At 35.4% G+C, this 15,027-nt stretch overlaps 1 long non-coding RNA gene and 1 pseudogene across 1 annotated transcript; one reads left to right on the top strand and one right to left on the bottom strand.

The window, feature by feature from the left end:
• Positions 1-3,032: 3,032 nt before the first annotated feature.
• On the top strand, positions 3,033-7,499 carry LOC132637162 (uncharacterized; annotated as a pseudogene).
• Positions 7,500-7,819: 320 nt separating this feature from the next.
• On the bottom strand, positions 7,820-12,779 carry LOC132635234 (uncharacterized). The gene is made up of 3 exons (XR_009580472.1): positions 10,347-12,779; positions 10,026-10,086; positions 7,820-8,080 (listed from the first exon to the last, which is right to left on the bottom strand). It is a non-coding gene; the product is annotated as an uncharacterized LOC132635234 (long non-coding RNA).
• Between the last annotated feature and the right edge of the window lie 2,248 nt (positions 12,780-15,027).

Below are 15,027 nucleotides of genomic sequence, written 5' to 3'. Positions count from 1 at the left end.
AAAAATAATCGAAGTATAGCTCGGTAAAGAGCATATAGTTTAGCAGTATAAAGGTGTAAATGTGTAATGTCCCTACTTCTTCACAGAAAAAGAATTTTAATAATAGAAGGAAAAATGTGATACACCTGTGCATTTATGGAAAACCAGCACTAATTTCAAATCCTTATTAAATGTGCCTTGGTAATTTAATACGTAGTATATTTTCTATATCTGGGATTATCTGTTTTTAGTAAAGGATGAGTAAAGAGTAACGATTCAACAAATTATGGTAACCTTAACATAGATTACACCTTAATAAAAGATATTCTTTCTTAAAGAAACTATTATTACTAATAATAAGTATAACCATCATTTAATAGAATCATCCACCAACCAAAACCACATTAATTGGAAAACAATAATTGTAGGAAAACTTTTAGTATGAGAGGCAAAGAGGAATAGGATTGTACGCAATGTCTGCTTAAATATGACTATAGTAAAAATCTTAGTGATAATAATTATATGAATCGAAAGCAGGTTAAAAAAAAAAGTATTATGATAAAAGGAACATTTCAACAGTGTGATGAAAATATCATTATCAAGAACGTTAATTGTTTGTGGTAAATATGTCGTAAGAAAAAATGTATGTCATTTAAGCACTCATTCGATATTTTATACCAAATCGATAGGTGTATAATGTATTCCATTTGCACACTCATTTTTTCTCTTTTATTGAATTAGTAAAGAAAATGTCTCGACTCTCATCAAATGTACCAACAAATTACACAAAAAACTGCACAAATGCGACTCACATATACCAGAATCAAAGTTTATCATTTTTCTTGAGACGAAGTGTCAATTGAACTATTTTCTTCTTCTAAATTGGGTCTGTGAAAAACAATCTGAGCAGAAGGAACAACTATGTTTGGATTATTCTAATTTTTTAAAGATTTGTGTAATGGCTCAGTGAGTGATTATTTATTTATTTTTCTTGAAGAAAAACTCTTTCATATTTTATCCTTTGAATGTTTTTTGGAAGAATTTTCTGAAAAACGTTTTTGAAAATACCTTAAATAAACAGCATTTTTAAAGAGTATTTTAAACCTCGATAAATAGTTTTTTTTTAAAATTTTCATCCGATGTCCAGTATCCGTATGGGGCCTAATTAAATTTAGATTCGCGCCAGAAAATTTTACTTTGGGGTTAAAGTGTCCCCTAACATATGCAATTTCATACCCAACATGACTTGAACCGGAGAAATCTAATTAAATATAAAAGATTACTTACCACTCCGTCACAATCCTTACCATGCCATAAATATCTTACAAGCAAACGACATTGCTTCAGTCCAAGAAGCTGTTCTCCGTAGTGTATGTTGTTAGATTAGCGACAAAAAGTAGTGTAACCTTTTTGTCTGTACACGCTTTGCAAATTGTCTTTTATATTTGAAAAGTTGAAATCATTACTTTGTAGCAATTTTCCTAAAACCAATCATAAATAATCACTCACTAATTAATCCACAATCGGGCTCACGGATATTTCTTACTCATAAGTCGAACTTAAAGTTTGGTAGATGGTAATAATTTTTCAATCAAGCTTTTACAACATAGTACAAAATGGTGAATGATGTTTTGCTATTAAGTTCTTTTTTCAACTTCCAACAATTGACATTCTTTCCCTCATATACTAATTGAGGTTATTCTTTTCTAAATGCTTCTCTATATTATCAACATCTACCTCTTTCTTTTTTCGTTTGTTACTTTTTCACTATCATGATTTTTTTTTTAATTTTCTAAAACTTATAGTTATGAACTTAGCTAATAAATAAGTCTCAGTTGCAAAATAAAAATAATAAAAATTAGTGATTAAGCATATAACTTAATGACATTGAATAGTGAAAAAATAGCGAAAAAACAAAAGAATAAAGAAGTTGCTCGTATCAACAATAATTACGGTAAAATTGTTGTAGGAATAATTCACAAATCTTAGCTTGGTATCACATTTTTCTTAATAATTGCTTATAAAATTTGGTGTTCTGATTTGAACTTTCTGCATTTAATCGTCATAGCTAGAGATAATCCTAAATTCCGTTACAATTTATATGGATATGTATTTTGGTATTTAAAATCTAACAAAAGGGGCTAAAATTGCCCGTTAATACCTATTAGAAATAGGGCAATATACCCTCTCTGTTTGATTCCTGTCCCCAAAAAACTCTTCACTGTGAGCCAACTTGTAAATAGTTCTAATATTACTTAAGTACATACTATGGGCCCGTTTGGCCATAAATACCTAAAACTTTTTCACTTTTTTTGAAATTTTTGAAGTTAGAGTTGTGTTTGGCCATAGTTTTTGAAATTGTAGTTTTTGGTAAATGTAGTGTAAAAAAGTGGAAAAAAATTGAAAAACAAGTTTTTCTTGTTTTTCGTATTCCGAAATACAACTCCGAAAAAAGTGAATAATTTTTAGGGCCAAACGCTAAAAGTAAAAAAAGTGAAAAAAAAAATTCCGGAAAAAAGTGAATAATTTTTATGGCCAAACGCCCACTATAACTAATAAGGATTACTAGTTATGAACCATCATTAGTTCTCGCCATCCATCATATCGCGGTTGGCGACGCAGCCATCTTGCAAGGATCAAGAAAAATGAGTCAATAATAATTGATGATGTTATGAATTATATGGATAAAGCCCAAACTAATTCAACAAAAGGGATTGGGCCTGGGGAGATCAGACGCAGTCAAAGAGTGAGGCAGCCCAAGAAACAAATGAGTGATTATATTTGGGAAAAGCACGTGACAAGAGAGAGAGAGTAGGGTGTTAAAAGTGGCAGCAGTGTCATTGAGAAGGATAGTCATGAATTTGTTAAGAAAGTTCTGATATTCTCATCCCCCTTTCTTCTGTGGCCTCTCACCCCCATTCTCACTATCGTTAGGGTTTTGTTTATTTTCCAGTTGTGATTTTCCTTTTGAGTTGGTAATTTGAAATTGCTCGTTGGAATCTATTAATACAATCGAGTTTGTTCCAATTGGTGCTTTCATTGATCTGACCTCCATGGGTGAATTGGATTCCAAGGACAAAGGCTCGGAGCTTGCTCCGGTGTCACCATCAGATTTTTCCCAGTTATCTTCTAAAGTGGATTCACTTTGCACTACTGTCGCTGCTCAACAGAAACTCTTTCAGGAATTTATTTCGTCTATGGCTTCACAATCCACTGTCGCTGCTCCAGTTCGTACTCAATCTGCGGAGGTATGTTTGACTCAAGGCTCTTTTTTCTTCTGCTCCGATTACGTTGCGTCATAAGCCGACGACGATTGAATTGAGTCGTTTCAGTGGCTTGAATCCTGAAGCATGGTTGTTTCAAGCGGAATGTTATTTCGATTTCAGCCGGCCCATCAGTTGTCTCTTGCTTCTTTTTACTTGGATGGTGAAGCCCTTGATTTGTACCGCTGGCTGTTTCGGAACAAACAATTGGTTGATTGGTCTCACTTTGCCGACAAGCTTCGTATTCGATTTCGTGCGACGTCTTTGTTGTCGCCGGAGGGCCAGTTGTCTAAGCTTCAACAAACGACCACTGTTGCTGATTATAGAGCTCGTTTTGAATCCATATCTAATGAAGCGGTGTGTTTGCCGGAGGTCTTCTTGGTGGAGTGTTTTAGTTCGGGCCTTCGTCCTGATATTCGGGATGAGGTTTTAGTTCGTGGACCCAAAACTTTGGAGGAGGCGATCCATTTGGCCCATCTATATGAGCAGAAATTCGGAATTACCAAGGGTCCCCCCCCCCCCCCCGACCTGCATTTGCCCGAACCCAGCCCCTATTGCCGAACCCGAACTCTCAGTCATCTTCATTCATGCCTAAACATTTGGCTCTTGCTTCTCCTAGACCCAGAATACCCTTTAAACGTTTGTCTCCGGCTGAATTGCAAGCTCGCCGAGATAAAGGTTTATACTATAACTGCGATGAGGTCTATTCTGCCACCCATAAGTGCAAGGCTCTTCCTCTATTGTTATTTTGCTGGAAGACTCTTCTTCCGGTCCCGTTGAAGTGCCAGAGAATTTTTCCCCCGACGATTTACTTGCAGAGGAACTCCAATGTTTGGAGGTACAGAACCTTTCCACCATTTCTTATAATGCTTTGATTGGTGGTCATTCTACTGCTACCCTTCGCTTTGTGGGTCATATTCGTGGTTCTCCAGTTCAAGTTGTCGTTGATGGTGGGAGCACGCATAATTTTGTGCAAGCACGAGTCACTAAATTTCTCAATATGGTGGTTGAGCCTGCTCCAACTTATTCGGTGATGGTTGGTAGTGGCCAACATCTACTCACCGAAGGACTGGTTCCGAATGTTCCTTTATCTATTCAAGGTTGTGACCTGCAACTTGACTTACTTGTTCTTCCGTTTCATGGAGCTGATATTGTATTAGGTGTTTCTTGGTTGAGCACTTTAGGCCCTATCCTGTCAGACTACTCGAAGCGTCAGTTTGAGTTTTTCATCCAGGGAAAAAAGCATAGTTGGGTCGGCGAACCCCCGTTGGAGGCTCAGCCAATCCAATTACAGACCTTAGGTTGCTTATCCGACACTGAAGCAGTATCATCCTACTTCTGCTTAGTTCTTGTTAGTGAAGAATGTCCGGGTCCTCCCACTCTTCCTCTGGAGCTATGTTCTCTCCTTGAGACCTTTGAGGATGTATTTAACAAACCTCATGGATTGCCCCCGGTACGGCCGCAAGACCATACTATTCATTTGAATCCGGGCAGTGGGCCAATCAATGTAAAGCCCTATCGTTATCCTTATTTTCAAAAGCAAATAATAGAGAAGTTGGTCACCGATATGTTATCTGAGGGGATCATACGACCTAGTACCAGTCCATTCTCCTCTCCGGTTCTGTTGGTTCGAAAAAAAGATGGCACATGGCGATTCTGTGTTGACTATCGTGCCCTTAACGCCATCACAGTTTGAGATCGTTTTCCCATTCCTACTAGTGATGAGTTATTTGATGAGCTTCATGGGGCAAAATATTTCTCTAAACTCGACCTTTTGTCTGGATACCACCAGATTCGAGTTAGGCCAGATGATATCGAGAAAACAGCCTTCCGCACTCACGAGGGACATTATGAATTCCTTGTCATGCCTTTCGGGTTATCTAATGCTCCCTCCACATTTCAAGCAACCATGAACTCTGTTTTTCGACCTTATTTACGACGCTTTGTGTTGGTTTTTTTTTATGACATCCTTATTTACAGTCACACATGGGCCTTACACTTACAACATTTGAAGCAAGTCTTACAACTCCTTCGTTCTCATCAACTCGTGGCCAAACGTTCTAAGTGCCTCTTTGGCCAATCGCAGGTGGATTACTTGGGTCATATTATTTCCAATGTAGGTTTGGCAGTTGATCCGTCTAAGATACAAGCCATTAGTCAGTGGCCACCACCTCGAAATGTAACCCTAGCTTCTTGGGCCTTGCCGGCTATTATCGTCGTTTTATCAAGAATTATGCATCCATAGCCAGCCCCTTGACTGATTTACTAAAGAAAGAGCCTTTCAGGTGGTCTTCTGAGACCCAAACTGCCTTTGATGCTCTGAAAGACAAAATGAGCCACGCCCCTGTTTTGGCTTTGCCAGATTTTTCCCAAACTTTCCAATTGGAAACTGATGCATCCGGGTTGGGTATTGGAGCCGTGTTATCCCAAAATGGACACCCCATTGCTTTCTATAGTCAAAAACTGTGTTCTAGAATGCAACGAGCCTCGACATATCATCGAGAGATGTATGCCATCACTCAGGCCGTGAGCAAATGGAGGCAATATCTACTTGGAAGGCGTTTCACCATTTACACTGATCAACAATCCTTGAAGAACTTAACTGAGCAAGTTATTCAAACTCCTGAACAACAAAAGTGGCTAGGAAAATTGGTTGGTTTCGATTTTTGCATTGTTTATAGGCCTGGAAAAACCAACAAAGCTGCAGATGCCCTTTCTCGCCCGCCTGATGGTTCTTTGCAGGCATACTCTAGCAGAACCTTTGCATGGCTAGATGAGATTCGGTTGGCTGCACAAAACCACCCGGAACTCTTAGCTATCAAGAAAGGCTTGGAGCAAGACCCTTTTGGCCTTTGCTAATTACAATTTTCGTGATGGACTGTTATTTTTTCGTGGACGTTTGGTCATTCCTTCTGATTCTCCTGTTCGTCTACAACTCTTAGAAGAGTTTCATGCTTCTCCTATAGGAGGCCACGCCGGTGCGGCACGAACTTTCCATCGGCTTTCTTCTAATTTTTATTGGAACCATATGCGCAAAGATGTGCGGGCTTAGGTTGCTGCTTGTCAAGTGTGTCAACAGATGAAGGATGTTAATCGAGCGTCTGCAGGGCTTCTCCAGCCCTTGCCTATTCCGGCCATGGTTTTTGAAGAAATATCCATGGATTTTATAACATGTCTTCCTAGTTCTAAAGGCAAGTCCACTATTATGACAGTGGTGGATCGACTGTCTAAATATGGGCATTTCGTGCCCCTGCCTGCTAGTTTTGATGCTCAGTCAATTGCCTTGGCTTTTATTTCAAATATTGTTCGATTACATGGACCACCGAGAGTGATTATTACTGACCGCGATCCTCGATTCCTTCATTCCTTCTGGAAGGAAATTAATCGGCTTCAGGGGACTTCCTTAGCCATGAGTACAGCCTACCATCCTCAAACGGATGGCCAGACAGAGGCGCTAAACAAATGTGTGGAACAATACTTGAGATGCTTTGTGTCGGACAGCCCGCATGACTGGGTGCCAGTGTTGCCTTGGGCTGAATTTTGGTACAACACGGCCTACCAATCTTCTGCAGGATTGACTCCATTTCAGGTTCTTTACGGGCGAGAACCGCCTTCTTTGGCTCGTTATATTTTGGGTAGTGCTGCCGATGACCTAGTAGAAAAATATATGCTCAAGCGTGATGAAGTATTGGCCTTACTTAAAGCTAATTTGCTCAAAGCTCAGACCCGGATGAAGGCGATAGCAGATGCCAAACGAACTGATGTTCAACTGGAGGTGGGAGATTGGGCATATGTGAAGTTGAAACCTTATCGCCAACACTCTTTAAGGCTTCAGAAACACTCCAAGCTCGGTAGGAAATATTTTGGACCATATTGTGTTCTTAAACGCATAGGGGCAGTTGCCTATAAATTGGACCTACCGGATGACGCTCGCATCCATCCTGTTTTTCATATTTCTTTGTTGAAAAGGTGTATTGGTTCTCCAGCGGAGCAAATTACTCCCATTATCAGGGCTTCTGTTGATGTTCCGCCATCTCCGAACCTGGAGGACAAGGTTCTGGATTCAGAGGAAGGTATTGTTATGAATTATGTGGATAAAGCCCAAACTAATTCAACAAAAGGGATTGGGCCTGGGGAGATCAGACGCAGTCAAAGTGTGAGGCAGCCCAACAAACAAATAAGTGATTATATTTGGGAAAAGCACGTGACAAGAGAGAGAGAGTAGGGTGTTAAAAGTGGCAGCAGTGTCATTGAGAAGGATAGTCATGAATTTGTTAAGAAAGTTCTGATATTCTCATCCCCCTTTCTTCTGTTGCCTCTCACCCCCATTCTCACTATCCTTAGGGTTTTGTTTATTTTCCAGTTGTGATTTTCCTTTTGAGTTGGTAATTTGAAATTGCTCGTTGGAATCTATTAATACAATCGAGTTTGTTCCAGATGACTAGTCAATTTTTTCGTGCTTTGCGCAGTCATAGAAGAATATAGGAAATCTAAAATATGATGATCTTGTAGTAAGTCGGTGTGAGATATACTAAGAGATAAAATTGAGTGTAGATGTATAACTCCACAACTCTCCATGTCGCCAATTCTCAACCTTTTTTCATTCAAATAGTAAAAGGAAAAAAATAATTGTCGATCAACAATGACATGGTAGCTTCTTCATCTTTTGTGCTGGAAAGCTAGGGAAAAGAAGACAATACATGAACTATTTGTATCTGGCTTGTGAAGTGGGCTACCCCTAGCAACCCTTTTAGTTGTTGCACTATAAGAATGATTGTTGCACCAGCCATGAAACCAACCGAAGTCGCGTTCAAGAGGAAATAATGATAAATCATAACCTGCAAACAATGATAAACCAGCCATGAACTTTAAGTTATTATTTAAACTAACTGAATTTGTAAACACATGACAACAACGTTAAATTTGTAAAACTAAACTTGTGATAACTTTAGTTTACTTTGAAAGACAAAGTTAGAATGAAATGGACCCTATACAGTGGAAAGGACGTATACATAACTCAATACTTTTGCTTTTTAAGTTTTTTAGTTTAACTCTATATTTTCTTTTCCTTTACCTTTTCATTTTTTATTTTTTTTTGTGACAAAGAACACAAATGAAGTTTTAATTTTATTCCAAATCACTACTTAGACTGAACAAAGTACTTATCAAAGTAAAGTGCATCCACATAATGATGCGATTAACTACATAGTAGCAAAAATTATCGAAAAGGTAGGACTAATGAGATCATAACTTCTGCTGATTAATTAAAGCTCAACAAATTCCCACTAGCTTTCTTCCTAGAGAATCTTTACCCATATGTTGAACTACATTTCTCAGTTTTTAATGCTCAAACAATTAGATTCTTACCATACTATTTTTTTTTCCTGGAAACAAATGGCTTGCATTAGCCAAGTAACCTGTCATGAACCCACACATCCATGATTACAAATATCAAGGATACCTCCCATGAATATGTTTCAAATGAATACCAAGCACATTAATCATATTTGCTTATACTTTTAATCATCAATCAAGAGTGTATAAATGTTAGTAGTCTTGACATATCAGGACTATCTTCTCACGTAAGACAACGTAAGAAAAATGTCGAAAAAGAAGCAGAAAAGAACGGAGTAATTAAACATCATATTAAACAGAGTAGTTATAATGAAGAAAAATGACCTTCCTAGTACTCCTTTCCAGTCTGTTCGAAATACAACAATATTTAAGAAGTGTGAAAATAATTTAGAAAAATTATATCGAATAGTGTACAAGCCTCTTCTTTAACTGAAGAACATCCTAGACTCTCGAATTTCATAAGTTCAGTAGGGATGTATGGTAACAAACAGAGCTGATTGCTCGGAGCTCTTAGAATTCTTCTTGCAGTTCAGTGGAGTGTAAATAGATACAACCTCGTCAATTAGTCCAAAATCTGCAAGATTTATCACAGATGTCCCTAAAAGTTGGCCTCTAGTTGTCTTATTTTTACGAAATACTATACATGTACTCCCTACATTTCACCACAGGCAAAGATATAAATCTGGCCAATTTTCAAAAGACATGAATACATTCTTGAACTACAAAGAAACTCATTCTTTATTTCCAAACCATATTTATCGTAATTTGACAGTACATTGCACAAATTTCAATATAGTGATATGTAAATGTGCTACTAAGAAGCAAGACAGTCATTGGGAATTATTCGCTAAATGATATTGTCAGTCACATAAATAGTTTGAGGTGGCTTAGAAAAATTTTATTTCAACAATATCTTACATTTCAAACTACAATCCAAGCATATTCACTATTGGCACTATAGGTAGGCGGATATGGAGTTTGAGAATGTTATTCATGTGGACGATAAAGGTCGGCTTTTAAGGCGGCAAACATTATAACGTAAAACACAATTTTCCAACCTATGCTTCGGTCTCACATTTAACCAGAAGCATTGACACTGCATTCACCCCTAAATTAGTGAATTTCACTCTTTCCAATTCTTTTTCCATCTATATTACATCAGTATGCTACCTCCTTCTTATTCTTTCTTTTGTGTCTTTGTAATACTTAAAAAAGCTAAGGTCCTTTTTAACACTTATCTTTCCCATGCTTAAGGCCTACGGATCACTATAGAAGGGAAAGAAATATTGGCATACATGGACACTCTATACCTAAAGTCTAAAGATAGCCAGTGAAAATTATCCACTGTTTAAGTACAAAGATCAAAATGTACATGTTGATGGCAACCTTAATTCAGGAAATGATGGCAATCTTAATTGAGAAAGTTACCTGATCAATAGATCACCTCATTCTATCTTTTGAAAATCATTCTTGAAGCAATTTTCTCATCCTGGATAAAGAACTTTGTTAGAACTTACATAGTTACGCATATGCGAAAGGCAACAAGGTGCAATTTTGCTCACCAAATTGCAAAGAACAATTTACCCAACAATGAAAAGTCTTAAAGCGCTATTGATTTTTATTTTCCAAAGGATGTGGGAGCCATAGAGCGAGTATTTAGTAAACAAAAGGAATATGATGAAATCTACATGAGAATAGTTGATGTCACAGAAGTTAAAAAAAATGGTTGTGAAAGGAGAAGTCGCATACCTGGGCCAATTGGATGAATTGTGGGGGCCACGAAGAAGAAGCAAAGAGAAGTTGGCGTAGATTTTTCTTGCAGAAAGTGTTGAAGCAAAGAGATGTTGGCAAGAACGGGGAGAATAGAAAGACGAACAGGAAACTAGCCATCAAAACTAACAAAACTCCATAAAAACATTTATTCCATCACAAACACCGATCAAACAAAAAACAATCATCCACATACTCTCACTTAACCAAAGCAGATATAAACAGGAAAAAATAGATATGCATATAAACTCACAAAAAAAAAACACAGAGAATTAGGTGTAGATGAATCAAAATAATCCCAAAAAAAGAGGGAAACAACGCTAAATTAACCATCAAACTAATAAACCTCCATAAAAAAAATGCACAAACGCCGATCAAACAAAAAACAAAAGTTCATCCACACATTCTCACTTAAAAATAACCAAAACAGACAGAAAATTTACATAAAAAAACACAAAAAATAGGCGTAGATGAAAACACCATAATTCAATCAAATCACTTCAAAAAACAGGGTAACAACGCTAAATTAACCATCAAAACTAACTAAACTCCATGAACATATATATAAACCATCACAAACACCGATCAAACAGAAAACTACAATATACAGACACCAAAACAGACATAAACAATAAAAATTATAGATATAGTAAGCGTTTGGACATGCGGTTTGAAATCATGGTTTGAAACCATGAGATGAAACCAGCGTTTGGACATGCATTTCATCTCATGGTTTCAAAAAAATTTAAATATAAAACTTGACCCATAAGTTTATATTTTATAAAAAAAAGACCCATAAGTTGGTAATTATTTTTAACGATTACTCCCACCAACCATTTACCAATCTCATTAACTTCCACTAACCTTTATTCGTGTCTACCATGTGGGAGGATTATATTAAAGAGTGGTCACGTCACTATTCATGTTAAATTTTCATTTTTATTGAACTAAAGTTTTGATCAATTGATGTTGTATTTTATAGAAAGGCCTTCTAGTAGCGTATTCATTTTGTTATGAACTATGACTTGCTCATTTGGTAAGATTGTATAAGAATTGGGAATGTATTGATAATTTTCACAACTTGTGGGGTTTTTATGTCTATAAAAGAAAATACAACTTAAGATATCTAAATTACATGTCCAAACATGATTTCAAATCATGGTTTGAAACCATGTCCAAACGGCTCCATAGACCAAAAAAAAAAAAAACTCACAAAATCACACAAAAATAGGTGGAGATGACTTCCTGGAACTCTACAAAAACACCATAATTAAATCAAATCACTTCAGAAAACAGGGAAACAACACTAAATTAACCATTAACACTAATAAACCTCCACAAACAACATTTATACCATCACAAACACTGATCAAACAAAAAACAATCATAGACAGACTCTCACTTAACCAAAGCAGACATACACATAGAAAAATTAAAAATACAGAACTTGCATAAAAACAGTGAAAACTAGGTGTGCACCTGGCCATCGAAATTTTGAACACCTAAATTTTAGTATTAAAATATTGAATTAATCTAATTCAATTTAAAAGAGTAGTCAAATTGACTCTCGATAAGCAAAACGTGACGAGTAAATGTGAATAGAGGTTTAAAAAACATTTATTCCATCACAAACACCGACCAAACCATAATTCAATCAAATCACTTCAAAAACAGGTCGAAAACGCTAAATTAACCATCAAAACTAACTAAACTCCACATACATTTATATATACCGTCACAACCATCGATCAAACAAAAAAACAATCATATACAGACTCCAAGCCAAACATAAACATAAAAATTACAGATATAGCCAAAAAAAAAAAAAAAACTCGTAAAAATAGGTGTAGATGAACGGAACCTGTCCACCGAGGACAACGATAGTAGGAAGAGCATCCCAAAGAGTAGGCAAACTTGGATCATCACCGTTACCGTAATCACCGAGTAACGTACAAGCTCTTTGTATTCTGTTCACAAGTCCAATAACACCTTCCATGAAAACCCTAACCCTAACGCTTTCCTTACGTCGGAGATTGTTATCGGCGGCGAAGGACAGGAGAATTGTTATGAGTAGCAGAAAAAATGTGAAGAGATTAACTGAATCTATTTTTATATTATTATTTTTTGACTTAGTGGAGTGAAGTGAAGAGTGTTTTGTGTTGAATGGTGGTCAAGTTAGTGCGCCACGTGGGGTTTATGTCCTTTCATAGTCTACTCAACGTCATGGGGTCAAGAACATTTTTTTTAAAATTTGACTATGGGCGGGATCTTTTTTCATGTGTTGTCAACTTTATTTTTATTTCATATCAACAAAAACTTTATTTAATTTTTTATTTTTTATATAAGAGAAAATGAAGTACCAATTGACTTGCTTTTGCGCGTTCCTATGTTTTTTTTTGTTTTCGCAGAGTTACAAAAGGATAAATAAGTTGTAAACTTATAATCGGGTAACAGTAATAAAATTTTTATTGAAATTCAAACTCGTAAAAGCACATTCTAGATCACCACGTATTGGTAATTATTAGATGAAAAGTACGTAAAATTATGACCAAGGTAATTTATTTTGAATTTAGTCTAAAAATCACTCTGATTTAAATGTCTTTCATCATTTTTTAACTTGCTAGTACTAATTTTCATTTGGGGCATGTGATTCTTAATATTGTAGATTTTACAATTTGTAAGTGTTAATTTTATTTTAAGAAATGGTCAAGGTTAAATTAAGTGTATTTTTTGTATGTAGTACATTGTAGTTAATTTAAATCTTTGATAATGAAGTGAAGTTTTAAGAATTTCTAGTCATGTAATGTTTAATGGAAGAAACGAAAAAAATAATCGAAGTATAGCTCGGTAAAGAGCATATAGTTTAGCAGTATAAAGGTGTAAATGTGTAATGTCCCTACTTCTTCACAGAAAAAGAATTTTAATAATAGAAGGAAAAATGTGATACACCTGTGCATTTATGGAAAACCAGTACTAATTTCAAATCCTTATTAAATGTGCCTTGGTAATTTAATACGTAGTATATTTTCTATATCTGGGATTATCTGTTTTTTTAGTAAAGGATGAGTAAAGAGTAACGATTCAACAAATTATGGTAACCTTAACATAGATTACACCTTAATAAAAGATATTCTTTCTTAAAGAAACTATTATTACTAATAATAAGTATAACCATCATTTAATAGAATCATCCACCAACCAAAACCACATTAATTGGAAAACAATAATTGTAGGAAAACTTTTAGTATGAGAGGCAAAGAGGAATAGGATTGTACGCAATGTCTGCTTAAATATGACTATAGTAAAAATCTTAGTGATAATAATTATATGAATCGAAAGCAGGTTAAAAAAAAAAAGTATTATGATAAAAGGAACATTTCAACAGTGTGATGAAAATATCATTATCAAGAACGTTAATTGTTTGTGGTAAATATGCCGTAAGAAAAAATGTATGTCATTTAAGCACTCATTCGATATTTTATACCAAATCGATAGGTGTATAATGTATTCCATTTGCACACTCATTTTTTCTCTTTTATTGAATTAGTAAAGAAAATGTCTCGACTCTCATCAAATGTACCAACAAATTACACAAAAAACTGCACAAATGCGACTCACATATACCAGAATCAAAGTTTATCATTTTTCTTGAGACGAAGTGTCAATTGAACTATTTTCTTCTTCTAAATTGGGTCTGTGAAAAACAATCTGAGCAGAAGGAACAACTATGTTTGGATTATTCTAATTTTTTAAAGATTTGTGTAATGGCTCAGTGAGTGATTATTTATTTATTTATTTATTTTTCTTGAAGAAAAACTCTTTCATATTTTATCCTTTGAATGTTTTTTGGAAGAATTTTCTGAAAAACGTTTTTGAAAATACCTTAAATAAACAGCATTTTTAAAGAGTATTTTAAACCTCCATAAATAGTTTTTTTTTTAATTTTTCATCCGATGTCCAGTATCCGTATGGGGCCTAATTAAATTTAGATTCGCACCAGAAAATTTTACTTTGAGGTTAAAGTATCCCCTAACAAATGCAATTTCATACTCAGCATAACTTGAACCGGAGAAATCTAATTAAATATAAATAATTACTTACCACTCCATCACAATCCTTACTATCTGCATAAATATCTTACGAGCAAACGACATTGCTTCAGTCCAAGAAGCTGTTCTCCGTAGTACAAGTTATGATGTTGTTAGATTAGCGACAAAAAGTAGTGCAACCTTTTTGTCTGTACACGCTTTGCAAATTGTCTTTTATATTTGAAAAGTTGAAATCATTACTTTGTAGCAATTTTCCTAAAACCAACCATAAATAATCACTCACTAATTAATCCACAATCGGGCTCACGGATATTTCTTACTCATAAGTCGAACTTAAAGTTTGTTAGATGGTAATAATTTTTCAATCAAGCTTTTACAACATAGTACAAAATGGTGAATGATGTTTTGCTATTAAGTTCTTTTTTCAACTTCCAACAATTGACATTCTTTCCCTCATATACTAATTGAGGTTATTATTTTCTAAATGCTTCTCTATATTATCAACATCTACCTCTTTCTTTTTTCGTTTGTTACTTTTTCACTATCATGATTTTTTTTTAATTTTCTAAAACTTATAGTTATGAACTAAGCTAATAAATAAGTCTCACTTG

The sequence above is a fragment of the Lycium barbarum genome, chromosome 4, assembly GCF_019175385.1.
Source record: "Lycium barbarum isolate Lr01 chromosome 4, ASM1917538v2, whole genome shotgun sequence".
Taxonomy (NCBI): domain Eukaryota; kingdom Viridiplantae; phylum Streptophyta; class Magnoliopsida; order Solanales; family Solanaceae; genus Lycium; species Lycium barbarum.
The sequence above is the reverse complement of the archived record's forward strand: the minus strand, read 5'-3'. Positions and strand labels throughout refer to the sequence as shown.